Genomic DNA, 13,493 nt, shown 5'->3' with positions numbered 1-13,493 from the left:
TTGGTAAAATTTTTGTGAGGATGTTTCGTGCTACGGTAGGTTTTAAAATTTTAACAATATATATATTTAGATCAACATTGTGTTTCTAACAGCCTGAATCGTAATCCAAATCCTTTGCTTAAATTGAATACGAAAATGAGTAGTAGAGTAAAGTTACCCACCAATTAAAGAACCAAGTAAACATCAGGGCAAAAAGTAAATTTTCCAGTACCATCTTAATGCCATTGCACAAACGGCATTAATGTCTTAAATTTTATTGCTGAGTCAATACATGTTGCATTTCTGGCAAAATGGAGGAGTGCAAGAAACAAGTTCACAGACGCAGTCAGATGCAGGTTTGCAGAATAATTAATTTAGAACAATCTTATCAATGATACTTTCACTGAATAAAAGGATACAATTTTGGTTAGATGCTTTCAAGTTGGCTACTCCGCGTTGATACACCAAAAATCTGACAACTTCCTGATCATGCGCGCCTCCAAATACGATAGCTCCTTTCTGCCTTTGTGTCACGTCTCCGAGTCGGCCCAACAGTGCCCTGAATCCATACAGGCGATTGGCGTATACTTACCACTTTACTGCCATCACTTCGTCAACTACAGAGGGTCATAGAACGCTCTGGTCCAGTTCTTCCACAACTATAGCACTTCATTTGGATCAGTATGTATGGCTTTCGGAGACATCGTTCTACTCTCGACACAGTCATTTTGTTGGAGGCGGAAATAATGTCCCAATCGAAAATGAAGTTGTATTACGATAGATTTATGCGAATACAAAGTCGGTAGATGTTAAATACGTGTACATACAAAGAAATGATTACAATGTAAGGAAAACTGGTTCATACATTGAAGAGAAACAGCTTCAGAAATTGAGTAAGTCAATAACACGTTGTTCCACATCTGGTCCTTCTGCAATCAATTATTCGGCTTGAGTTTGATTGATAGACGTCATAATGATAACACTTCTGATAGTTGGTGAAACTTGGTATTAATTGACCACGCTACTGGTTTCACGGCATTTTCAGGTGCAACAAAAATAATTGCATTAATTCACCACAGATGAACCGAATTTTCTTAGTCAAGGTATTGCCACTCAGAGAATATTGCCAATATTTAAAAAATCTGTGAAAACAATAGTTTGCTCAGTTAAAACCAAGTTTTACCAGCTATCATTCACCGTGTACTGCAGTATAAGCGGATGCTCTACATATAAAGTTGTTCTATTCATAGAGTTGCCGGATGTCCTTCTGAGGTACATCGTGCAAAATTTTGTCCTACCGGCGCGTTGGATCGACAAAATTCCGACAAGACTGAAGGTTCCTACCAACAATGATCAACTGCGCAGAGATCCGGTGACCTTTCAGGGTAAGGTACGATTTAGCAAACACGAAGATAAGCAGTAGAAAATTTCGCCGTGTGTAGGAGGGTGTTATTGTGTTGAAATGTGAACCCAGGATGGGTTACCGTGAAGGGCAACAAAACGTGACGTAGACAGTCATCGTCATCGATGTACCGCCCTGCTACAAGGATGCCCCGGATGACGTGCAAACGGGTTCTGCTAAAAAAAAAAAAAAAAAAAAAAAAGTTCATTCCATATCATCATTCCTGCTTGTCGGGGCGTATAGCGGGATAAAGTCAGTTTGGTATCCCACCGCTGTCTGGCTCTTCTCCAGACACGACTTCGACTTGTGATCCCAATGACTAGAACAAAAATATTATGTTCAGCGAGCAGACCCGTTTGGAACAGAGCCGCGATGACCAACGAAGACCCGTCTGAAGACGCCCCAGATAATATTGGGATACCAGGCTGCCTATCGCACGCACGTCATGCGGCCCGACAACTACGATTCGTGGCCTGCCTTGCCATTTGTTTACGTAAGAGAACCCCTTTGTCACCCGCTGCACCCTTACAGCAGACCGATGCGTCAACGATATTCTACTCCTAGTTTCTTTGGGCTTCATAGCAAGGAATGCTACATGTCAGCAAGATAACGCCCGCCTGCACACGGCGAGAGTTTGTATTGTTTATGCTTGCCAAACCCTACCTTGACCTTCAAGGTCGGCGGATCTCGTTCCAATCGAGAACGTTTGGAGAACTATGGGCAGAGCCCTCCAGTAAGCTCGGAATTTTGACGATCTAACCCGCCAATTGGTCAGAATGTGGCACGATATCCCGCAGGAAGACAGCCAACAATTATCTCAATCAGTACCAAACCGAATGATTGCTTGTAAAAGGGCTAGAGGTGGACCAACACGTTACTCGCTTGCTCAGTTCGGAAGCTGTTTCTCCTGAACAAACTTTGCATTTTTTCTGAAATTATCTGCGAAGAGATAACGAAACGGAGTGCAGTCTATCATCGACGTGCCTCTGTGCTGTAAGGTTGCTGCAGATGACCACCAAAGGGGCTTGTTATTAAAAAGAATTGTATCCCAGACCGTTACTCCTTTTTGTCGGGCCGTACATGTACATGTCTGTTGGCCGAGCGGTTCTAGGCCCTTCAGTCCGAAACTGCGCTGCTGCTACGGTCGCAGGTTCGAATCCTGCCTCGGGCGTGGATATGTGTGCTGTCCTTAGGTTAGTTACGTTTAAGTAGTTCTAAGTCTATATGGCTGATGACCTCAGATGTTAAGTCCCATAGTGCTTAGAGCCATTTGAACCATCACATGTCTGTACAAGCTATTAAAAGAAATTTCATCGCAGACCATCACTTCTGGCTGTAGGGACTTACATTTACATGTCTGTAAATGCTCATCACTTCTACCGGTTTACGACCCATTCAGATAAATCTTTTACGGTGCGTAGTTTTTTTTTGTATTAGGGTCTACAATTATGTTTCCTACGCAGAAAACACATCATTGGTATCATCTTAGATCTTGTGGTGGCCTAATACTCTTTTTGACAGCATCACGTCCTGGGTCGGCTCCACAAATTAAGCTTCCGATAGCGATTACCAATACTCATACTGTCCTACCTCTCCTGACGATTTTGTAGTTATCGTGTCGATAATGCTCTTTCCGAGCGATGGGAACAAGAGAATGCTGTGCCTCAGGGAACTATTTTGAGCTTGAGTCTGTCAGGATAGCCATCAATGGCTTTCTGCCCTCATTTAAGTTTCTCGTTTGATGTTTATTATTATCGGATGACTTTTCTATATTCCACTCCTCCTCTAACGTTGCAACGACCAGTGGTCAGAAGTAATTAGCGATATGACTGTTACGAGGAGAGGACGATAACACAGTTTTGAACTTTTCTGCAGAGAAATACGGGGTGTATCAAAAGAAATCGTCCGATTTGGCACGTCTACACTTCTGAAACTAATAAACATACGCAATGAATTTTGTATTTTGATGAACGAGAGACTCAGAAACTTTTTATCTCATACCTTTCCATACATGTTAAAGGCAACGGCCTCGCCACAGTGGATACACCGGTTCCCGTGAGATCACCGAAGTTAAGCACTGTTGGGCGTGGCTGGCACTTGGATGGGTGACCATCCAGCCACCATGCGCTGTTGCCAATCGTCGGGGTGCGCTCAGCCGCGTGATGCCAATTGAGGAGCTACTCGACCGAATAGTAGCGGCTCCGGTCAAAGAACACCATCATAACGACCGGGAGAGCGGTGTGCTGACCACACGCCCCTCCTATCCGCATCCTCGCTGAGGATGATACGGCGGTCGGATGGTCCCGATGGGCCACTTGTGGCCTGAAGACGGAGTGCTTTCCAAACATGTTCAGTATGCCCCTTTGAGAGGCACAGCATATGTCAATGCGGTATTCAAATTGTTCCCGCACTGCAAAGAGCATGTATTCAGCTACAGTCGTCCACAGTTGCTGTTATGCGGTGTCTCACTTCATTCATCGTTGTTGGTAACGGGGGCACATAACCATAGTCTTTTATAATACCCCACAAGAAATAATCACAAACAGTTAGGGCTGGCGACTTTGGAGGCCCATAATGTAAGGCTGAATCATTTGGTCCAGTGTGTCCGATCCATCTTTCAGTAATTCTTTGATTTAAAAACACCGCACTTCCTGATACCAGTGTGGCTGTGCCCCCGCCTTCATTTACGAGTACCATCCTGTTGGTAAATGAAGTCGCTCTAATCAGCCTACAACTGTGGTAAAAGATAGTTCTCAAGCATATCGAGGTATGTCCTTCCTTTAACAGTTTTCTCGTAGAACACAAAACGCTTTATGTTGTGCCGACACAATTTTTACTAGAACTGAAATGGACGCGCATAACGGGAACGATGTAAAACTGGAGAGTTAGCTCTTTCCAACAGTACGTTGTTCACGAACATATCTCAAATAACATAACAGTTATGATTTTTTTTTTAAATCGGATGATTATTTTGAACAGCCTGTACATTTGTGTTAATTTTAATCAATCTTTTCGCCATTTCAATCTGCTCGTTCTTGAAATGAATGACATCGTTCTCAATTTTAAAAGTTAATTGAGATCTATTGCACTCATGTTTGATGAACAGCTGACATGGCTACCGCATTTGAAGAATATAGAAAGCAAAGTTCTGAAGATTAATCAGCCTCTGTATTTAAGCTGGTCAGCCTCCTCCCTCCATCCGATCTACTTCCCGACATTCCATACCGTTGTTCGCCCTCCAATAGAGACTGCTGAGAAATAGACCACCAGCCTCGATGCCATTCGGGATTCGCGTTCGCAAGGACTTAGTGGCACATAATGCGCACCGAATTTCAGTGCTTCATCGAGGTTGGGGTCTTTCACCAACATGGTTATTAAGGAGTGTAAAACTTATTTTAGGTTTGTCAGTGCAGGAAACGATTTATACAGTAGGCTATGTTTTTAAATCTGTATTACAGAATGTTATCCAAGCACGGCGATTGTCTTGTTGCTTACATTAAAGGCCTACACAGGGGAGTTCCATTGGGTGCACTGTGTTATTTCCTGAACATATTCTCCATACTCGATTACCTAATAAATTCACAAAGTTTGCCGTTCTTGGGGACGGCAAATACTGTGTCCTGCTGCATGGACTCTGTAAGTACCCTTGATGCCATCTCTCACATGTATCCAACAGAAAAGTATATTAAATTGATCGAGGAAATAATAGTCCACTTATAGTGGTAGGGGAAGGTGGTGTCACTGTACTGAGTCTCTGGGCAAATGGGAGTTCAGAGTAATGTAGCAGCAGATGAAAGAGCTGAAAATGCCTGCTTGGGAAATAGAATTTCCGAACGTGCTGCTCCTGTACATTCAGTTTCGCTGTCAAGGAAAACGGAGTCTGTGGGAAAAGGTGTGGTTGGGGCTGAGGAACAACAAGCTTCGTATGGTGAATCCGACACTGCCGTAGCGTTCCTCCTTCTCAGCGCTGTAGAGGAAGGAAGTATTCTTAACGCGCCTTTGGATAGAGCACTGCCCACTGACGCACTGAGTCCTCCTTGAGCGGGGGGAACCTCTAGTTCGTATTTTAAGATTATGTGTTGTTCGTTTTAACAGAAAACCTGTACATTTTTGTTTAAGAAAATATATAGCCCAAGCCCGTCTGAATATTTGTTAGAGTACTATGTAAAAATGTCAAGTTGGGCAATAACGTTTCGAGATTTTTGATACCTCACCGTATTATGCAATATAAAACCTATGTCCGTCTAAATCTTTAGCTGAGTATCGTGTAAATATTCGAAGACAATTGGCCTCAAGTGATCAACATTTTTTCCAATAACGTTTTCCCTTTATACATTATACTTATATGTTTGTGTACCATACGTGTTAAAAACATATATGGATATATAGCCCATAGTCGCCCAACTGTTTATTAGAGTATAGAGTAAAATTTTGAATTAAATAAGTCGATAAGTTTTCGCGTTTTTTCCTAACAACGTTTAACATCTATGTAATATATGTTACAGCATCGAGTAAAGTTTTAAAGCGTTTAAAGTAAATCGGCGAAGGACTCCTAGAGACTTTTGCTAAAAAGTTTGCCCATATATGTATGGGCACATTCTCTGATGTATTCTGAATAATTTCTTCATTAATTTTGTCTTTATATATTTGCAAATATATATAAATATAAAGACAAAATTAATGAAGGAATTAATCAGAAAACAACAGAGAATTGGACACACCTGGCGAACACAATTCAGAAAGCAATGCGTTGGGTTCAGTCTCCCAGGAAACGCAAACATAAATGGTGGAATGCGACTTGTGACCAGGAAGTTGAACGAAGAGTTAAGACATGGAAGAAGTTTAGTGGCAACAGAAGAACAGAAACATGGCAGGATTTCCACAAAGTCCAAAAGCAATCCTCGAAAGATATAAGAGCCGGGGAAAGGGCTTACGACAAAAATAAGCTAAATAGAATCGAGGAAGACTACAAGAAATATAATACGAGACATTTCTACAGAATATTCATGGAAAAAATAATGGGTTAACAGCATCCAGATATCCGCTTCGGAAGAACAAATGGATCTCTAGGAACAAACATTAAAGAAAATTTCAATATTCTTATAGGATACTTTGACACACTCCTCAACTGTGAGAAGCCCAAAGACAAATTGCACTTCACGAAAACACTACCAAACCCAGACTCGAAGCCACCTACAAACACAGAGGTAGAGGAGGTTCTGAAACAACTAAAGAACAACAGAGACCCAGGGGAAAATAGCATTATCGCTGAGATCTGGAAACTCGCAGATCAAAATATTACAAAGAAAATTCATAAAATTCTCTTGGAAATATGAAGTACAGAGAAAATTACACGGGAATGTAAATGCGCATTGATTCACACACTCCACAAAAAGGGAGGCAGGACAGTCCCTAATAATTACAGAGGGATCTCATTATTACCGGTCACTTACAAAATTCTGTCCAAGGTGTTACTGAACAGACTGGAACCACAAGTGGATACAAAGTTACGTGAATACCAGGCAGGGTTCAGAACGGGAAGATCCAGAATTGAACAAATTTGGAGCTTGCGAACACTCTTGAAGGTCAGACAGGAAAATGACACTGTAGTGGACCTTAAGAAGGCATATAACTCCACTGACAGGCAGACTCTCCTTGACACACTAGAAGAACATGGAATAGACGGAAAAACTAGGGCACTGATAGAACAGACTCTCACAGACACCACATCCAAAATAAAATTTTGGGAGAAATCTCAGAGTCTTTTGAGATACATACAGGGGCCAGACAAGGAGATGGACTCTCGCCACTTCTATTCAACATAGTCCTGGACAAAATTAGTAAACAGTGGGAACAAAAATTAAAAGGAATTCAGTTAGGAAGAACACGTGCAAACAACACAGTCATAAAATGCCTAGCATTAGCAGATGCCTTGGCAGTACTCAGCAACAATAGAGAAGAAGCACAAGAAGAAGCCCTGCAATATTTATATGAAGTACGAGGGCTGTCCAGAAAGTAAGTTACGATCGGTCGCGAAATGGAAACGACTATGAAAATCCGATAAAGCTTTGCAAAGATGTGTTGGGCAGTGTCTCTAGTATGACTCTAGGCAGAATTATGTCGCTCTTTTCATTCCTGAGCTCTTAGTGAGCGCGTAACGATGTTATAGAAAATAGTGTCTCCCGCCAAGTACGAGGGCCTGGTGAGAATTTTTCCCTGAAGCTATGCAACCAACATTACATAACTGTCGTGCGGTTTCTTCTTCAAGACAATTCTCAGCCTCATTCTGCAGGGGCAATGAAGATGTTCCTGCATCGTTTCAATTGGAAATGTTTGGTTACCCACAATACAGCCCGTAACTGTCTCCCACTGAGTTTCATCTCTGCTCAAACGAACCGCTGGCTATGAAGACAACATTTTGACACAGACAACGAGCTTTAGGCCAGCGTAGAGAATTGGCGGAAAGCACTGGCGGCTGCCTTCTATGATGAGGGTATTGGAAAGTTGGTACAACGCTACGACCAATGTCTGAGTCAGAACGGCGACTACGGAGAGAAGTAGCTGAAAGGTGTAGCTAACTGTTACAAATGAAACATTTATGATTTTCGCTGTGATTTTCATTTTGCGATCAATCGTAACTTACTTTCTGGACAGCCCTCGTATCTCCAGAAACAGGGTTACAGATACCATACGAGAAAACAGAGTACATGGAAAGAAAGAACAACAATACACAAGCCAAGCACACAAAATACGGATGAGTCAATAGAGTGGAAAAATTCAAGTATCTTGGAGAATACATAGAAATAGGAGTATCAAACAGGGAATCCAATACAGAACGAGCAAAAAAACTTCAGAAAGCGTACAAACTTACATGACCCACTACAATAAAAGAAACATCTCAAAACAGGCGAAACTCAGGCACTAAAATAAAGTTGTACTACCAGAAGCCCTCTATGCATCACAAACGACCACAATCGGGTCATGAGATATCACAGAGACACAAAAGATAGAACGTAAAATCCTTTGAAAAATTATTCGAGCAATACATAGAGATGGTGTGTGGATCAAGATGCCAACCAAAAAACTGTATAAAGATACAGACAGACTCACACGCATAATCAGAGAACGTCAGTTAACATTCTTTGGTCACATACACAGACTGAACAACACCAGACTCACTAAGTTTTGATGTAGTCAACACCTCAATAAAAAAAACCAAGTGGTTTCATGCAATAGAAGAAGACCTAAAACAAGCAGGAGTGAATAAAGAAATGATCGATGAAAGAGACCAATACAGAAACAAAATTATGAACACGAAATTTGAGTTAAAGAAATAGAGAGACAGGAGAAAATACGGACAGAACAAAGATAACACGAACAGAGTAAAAGAATAAAGAAGTTTTGGGAAGAGAAAAAGAAGAATAAATCATAAAAATTGAATAATCACGTAATATTCAAGTTCATTCACTGTCTTAACGTTATTCCGATATTGTAGAAAAGTTCCTGACCGATTTACTGCTAATTTTCGGACTCACAAAATATATACATACAGGGTGAGTCACCTAACGTTACCGCTGGATATATTTCGTAAACCACATCAAATACTGACGAACCGATTCCACAGACCGAACGTGAGGAGAGGGGCTAGTGTAATTGTTTAATACAAACCATAAACAACTGCACGGAAATATGAAGTATGTTTTTTAACACAAACCTACGTTTTTTAAATGGAACCAAGTTAATTTTGTTAGCACATCTGAACATATAAACAAATACGTAATCAGTGCCGTTTGTTACATTGTAAAATGTTAATTACATCCGGAGATATTGTAACCTAAAGTTGACGCTTGAAACCTCCGACGGGCGTTTCATAGGACGTGGAGAACGCATAAATTGGCCAGCCCGTTCTCCTGATCTTACACCTCTGGAATTCTTTCTGTGGGGTACGTTAAAGGAGAATGCGTACCGTGATGTGCCTACAGCCGCACAGGATATGAAACAACGTATTGTGGCAGCCTGCGGCGACATTACACCAGATGTACTGCGGCGTGTACGACATTCATTACGCCAGAGATTGCAATTGTGTGCAGCAAATGATGGCCACCACATTGAACATCTATTGGCCTGACATGTCGGGACACACTCTATTTCACTCCGTAATTGAAAACGGAAACCACGTGTGTACGTGTACCTCTCCCCTCATGGTAATGTACATGTGCGTCAGTGAAAAAGACCAATAAAAAGATGTTAACATGTGGACGTAATGTGCTGTTCCAGTCTCTTCTGCACCTAAGGTCCACCACCCTTCCCTTTGGATCCCTACGTAATTCGGTGCTCTCCGATACACACGATCGAACAGCGGAGGAGTGGTACTCAAGCGTCAACTTTAGGTTACAATATCTCCGGATGTAATTAACATTTTACAATGCAACAAACGGCACTGATTACGTATTTGTTTATATGTTCAGATGTGCTAACAAAACTAACGTGGTTCCATTAAAAAAAACGTAGGTTTGTGTTAAAAAACATACTTCCGTGCATTTTTTTTTATGGTTTGTATTAACCAATTACACTAGCCCCTCTCCTCACGTTCGGTTTGTGGAATCGATTCGTCAGTATTTGATGGATTCGGATCTCCGGGCGGGGACTACTCAAGAGGACGTCGTTATCAGGAGAAAGAAAACTGGCGTTCTACGGATCGGAGCGTGGAATGTCAGATCACTTAATCGGGCAGGTAGGTTAGAAAATTTGAAAAGGGAAATGGATAGGTTAAAGTTAGATATAGTGGGAATTAGTGAAGTTCGGTGGCAGGAGGAACAAGACTTTCGGTCAGGTGATTACAGGGTTATAAATACAAAATCAAATAGGGGTAATGCAGGAGTAGGTTTAATAATGAGTAAAAAAAATAGTAGTGCGGGTTAGCTACTACAAACAGCATAGTGAACGCATTATTGTGGCCAAGATAGACACAAAGCCCATGCCTACTACAGTAGTACAAGTTTATATGCCAACTAGCTCTGCAGATGATGAAGAAATAGATGAAATGTATGACGAGATAAAAGAAATTATTCAGGTAGTGAAGGGAGACGAAAATTTAATAGTCATGGGTGACTGGAATTCGTCAGTAGGAAAAGGGAGAGAAGGAAACATAGTAGGTGAATATGGATTGGGGGGAAGGAATGAAAGAGGAAGCCGCCTTGTAGAATTTTGCACAGAGCATAACTTAATCATAGCTAACACTTGGTTCAAGAATCATGAAAGGAGGCTGTATACATGGAAGAAGCCTGGAGATACTGACAGGTTTCAGATAGATTATATAATGGTAAGACAGAGATTTAGGAACCAGGTTTTAAATTGTAAGACATTTCCTGGGGCAGATGTGGATTCTGACCACAATCTATTGGTTATGAACTGCAGATTGAAACTGAAGAAACTGCAAAAAGGTGGGAATTTAAGGAGATGGGACCTGGATAAACTGAAAGAACCAGAGGTTGTAGAGAGTTTCAGGGAGAGCATAAGGGAACAATTGACAGGAATGGGGAAAATAAATACAATAGAAGAGGAATGGGTAGCTCTGAGGGATGAAGTGGTGAAGGCAGCAGATGATCAAGTAGGTAAAAAGACGAGGGCTAATAGAAATCCTTGGGTAACAGAAGAAATATTGAATTTAATTGATGAAAGAAGAAAATATAAAAATGCAGTAAATGAAGCAGGCAAAAAGGAATACAAACGTCTCAAAAATGAAATCGACAGAAAGTGCAAAATGGCTAAGCAGGGATGGCTAGAGGACAAATGTAAGGATGTAGAGGCTTGTCTCACTAGGGGTAAGATAGATACTGCCTACAGGAAAATTAAAGAGACCTTTGGAGAGAAGAGAACCACATGTATGAATATCAAGAGCTCAGATGGAAACCCAGTTCTAAGCAAAGAAGGGAAGGCAGAAAGGTGGAAGGAGTATATAGAGGGTTTATACAAGGGAGATGTACATGAGGACAATATTATGGAAATGGAAGAGGATGTAGATGAAGACGAAATGGGAGATAAGATACTGCGTGAAGAGTTTGACAGAGCACTGAAAGACCTGAGTCGAAACAAGGCCCCGGGAGTAGACAACATTCCACTAGAACTACTGATGGGCTCGGGAGAGCCAGTCATGACAAAACTCTACCATCTGGTGAGCAAGATGTATGAGACAGGCGAAATACCCTCAGACTTCAAGAAGAATATAATAATTCCAATCCCAAAGAAAGCAGGTGTTGACAGATGTGAAAATTACCGAACTATCAGTTTAATAAGTCACAGCTGCAAAATACTAACGCGAATTCTTTACAGACGAATGGAAAAACTGGTAGAAGCCGACCTCGGAGAAGATCAGTTTGGATTCCGTAGAAATGTTGGAACACGTGAGGCAATACTGACCTTACGACTTATCTTGGAAGAAAGATTAAGAAAAGGCAAACCTACGTTTCTGGCATTTGTAGACTTAGAGAAAGCTTTTGACAATGTTGACTGGAATACTCTCTTTCAAATTCTGAAGGTGGCAGGGGTAAAATACAGGGAGCGAAAGACTATTTACAATTTGTACAGAAACCAGATGGCATTTATAAAAGTCGAGGGGCATGAAATGGAAGCAGTGGTTGGGAAAGGAGTGAGACAGGGTTGTAGCCTCTCCCCGATGTTATTCAATCTGTATATTGAGCAAGTAGTAAAGGAAACAAAAGAAAAATTCGGAGTAGGTATTAAAATTCATGGAGAAGAAGTAAAAACTTTGAGGTTCGCCGATGACATTGTAATTCTGTCAGAGACAGCAAAGGACTTGGAAGAGCAGTTGAACGGAATGGACAGTGTCTTGAAAGGAGGATATAAGATGAACATCAACAAAAGCAAAACGAGGATAATGGAATGTAGTCAAATTAAGTCGGGTGATGCTGAGGGAATTAGATTAGGAAATGAGATACTTAAAGTAGTAAAGGAGTTTTGCTATTTAGGGAGTAAAATAACCGATGATGGTCGAAGTAGAGAGGACATAAAATGTAGACTGGCAATGGCAAGGAAAGCGTTTCTGAAGAAGAGAAATTTGTTAACATCGAGTATAGATTTAGGTGTCAGGAAGTCGTTTCTGAAAGTATTTGTATGGAGTGTAGCCATGTATGGAAGTGAGACATGGACGATAACTAGTTTGGACAAGAAGAGAATAGAAGCTTTCGAAATGTGGTGCTACAGAAGAATGCTGAAGATAAGGTGGGTAGATCACGTAACTATTTAGGAGGTATTGAATAGGATTGGGGAGAAGAGAAGTTTGTGGCACAACTTGACTAGAAGAAGGGATCGGTTGGTAGGACATGTTTTGAGGCATCAAGGGATCACAAATTTAGCATTGGAGGGCAGCGTGGAGTGTAAAAATCGTAGAGGGAGACCAAGAGATCAGTACACTAAGCAGATTCAGAAGGATGTAGGTTGCAGTAGGTACTGGGAGATGAAGAAGCTTGCACAGGATAGAGTAGCATGGAGAGCTGCATCAAACCAGTCTCAGGACTGAAGACCACAACAACAACAACGAATATATCCAGCGGTAATGTTAGGTGACTCACCCTGTATATACACTCCTGGAAATGGAAAAAAGAACACATTGACACCGGTGTGTCAGACCCACCATACTTGCTCCGGACACTGCGAGAGGGCTGTACAAGCAATGATCACACGCACGGCACAGCGGACACACCAGGAACCGCGGTGTTGGCCGTTGAATGGCGCTAGCTGCGCAGCATTTGTGCACCGCCGCCGTCAGTGTCAGCCAGTTTGCCGTGGCATACGGAGCTCCATGTCTTTAACACTGGTAGCATGCCGCGACAGCGTGGACGTGAACCGTATGTGCAGCTGACGGACTTTGAGCGAGGGCGTATAGTGGGCATGCGGGAGGCCGGGTGGACGTACCGCCGAATTGCTCAACACGTGGGGCGTGAGGTCTCCACAGTACATCGATGTTGTCGCCAGTGGTCGGCGGAAGGTGCACGTGCCCGTCGACCTGGGACCGGACCGCAGCGACGCACGGATGCACGCCAAGACCGTAGGATCCTACGCAGTGCTGTAGGGGACCCCACCGCCACTTCCC

General features: G+C 42.1%; 1 protein-coding gene and 1 pseudogene across 1 annotated transcript in view; both read left to right on the top strand.

The window, feature by feature from the left end:
* Positions 1-13,493, top strand: part of LOC126252712 (protein white-like) — a 258,277-nt gene that overhangs the window by 231,049 nt on the left and 13,735 nt on the right. The gene's annotated exons all lie outside the window — the stretch shown is intronic.
* LOC126254174 (5S ribosomal RNA) lies at positions 3,401-3,517 on the top strand (annotated as a pseudogene).

The sequence above is a fragment of the Schistocerca nitens genome, chromosome 4 (genome assembly GCF_023898315.1).
Source record: "Schistocerca nitens isolate TAMUIC-IGC-003100 chromosome 4, iqSchNite1.1, whole genome shotgun sequence".
In the NCBI taxonomy this organism is placed as follows: domain Eukaryota; kingdom Metazoa; phylum Arthropoda; class Insecta; order Orthoptera; family Acrididae; genus Schistocerca; species Schistocerca nitens.
The sequence above is the reverse complement of the archived record's forward strand: the minus strand, read 5'-3'. Positions and strand labels throughout refer to the sequence as shown.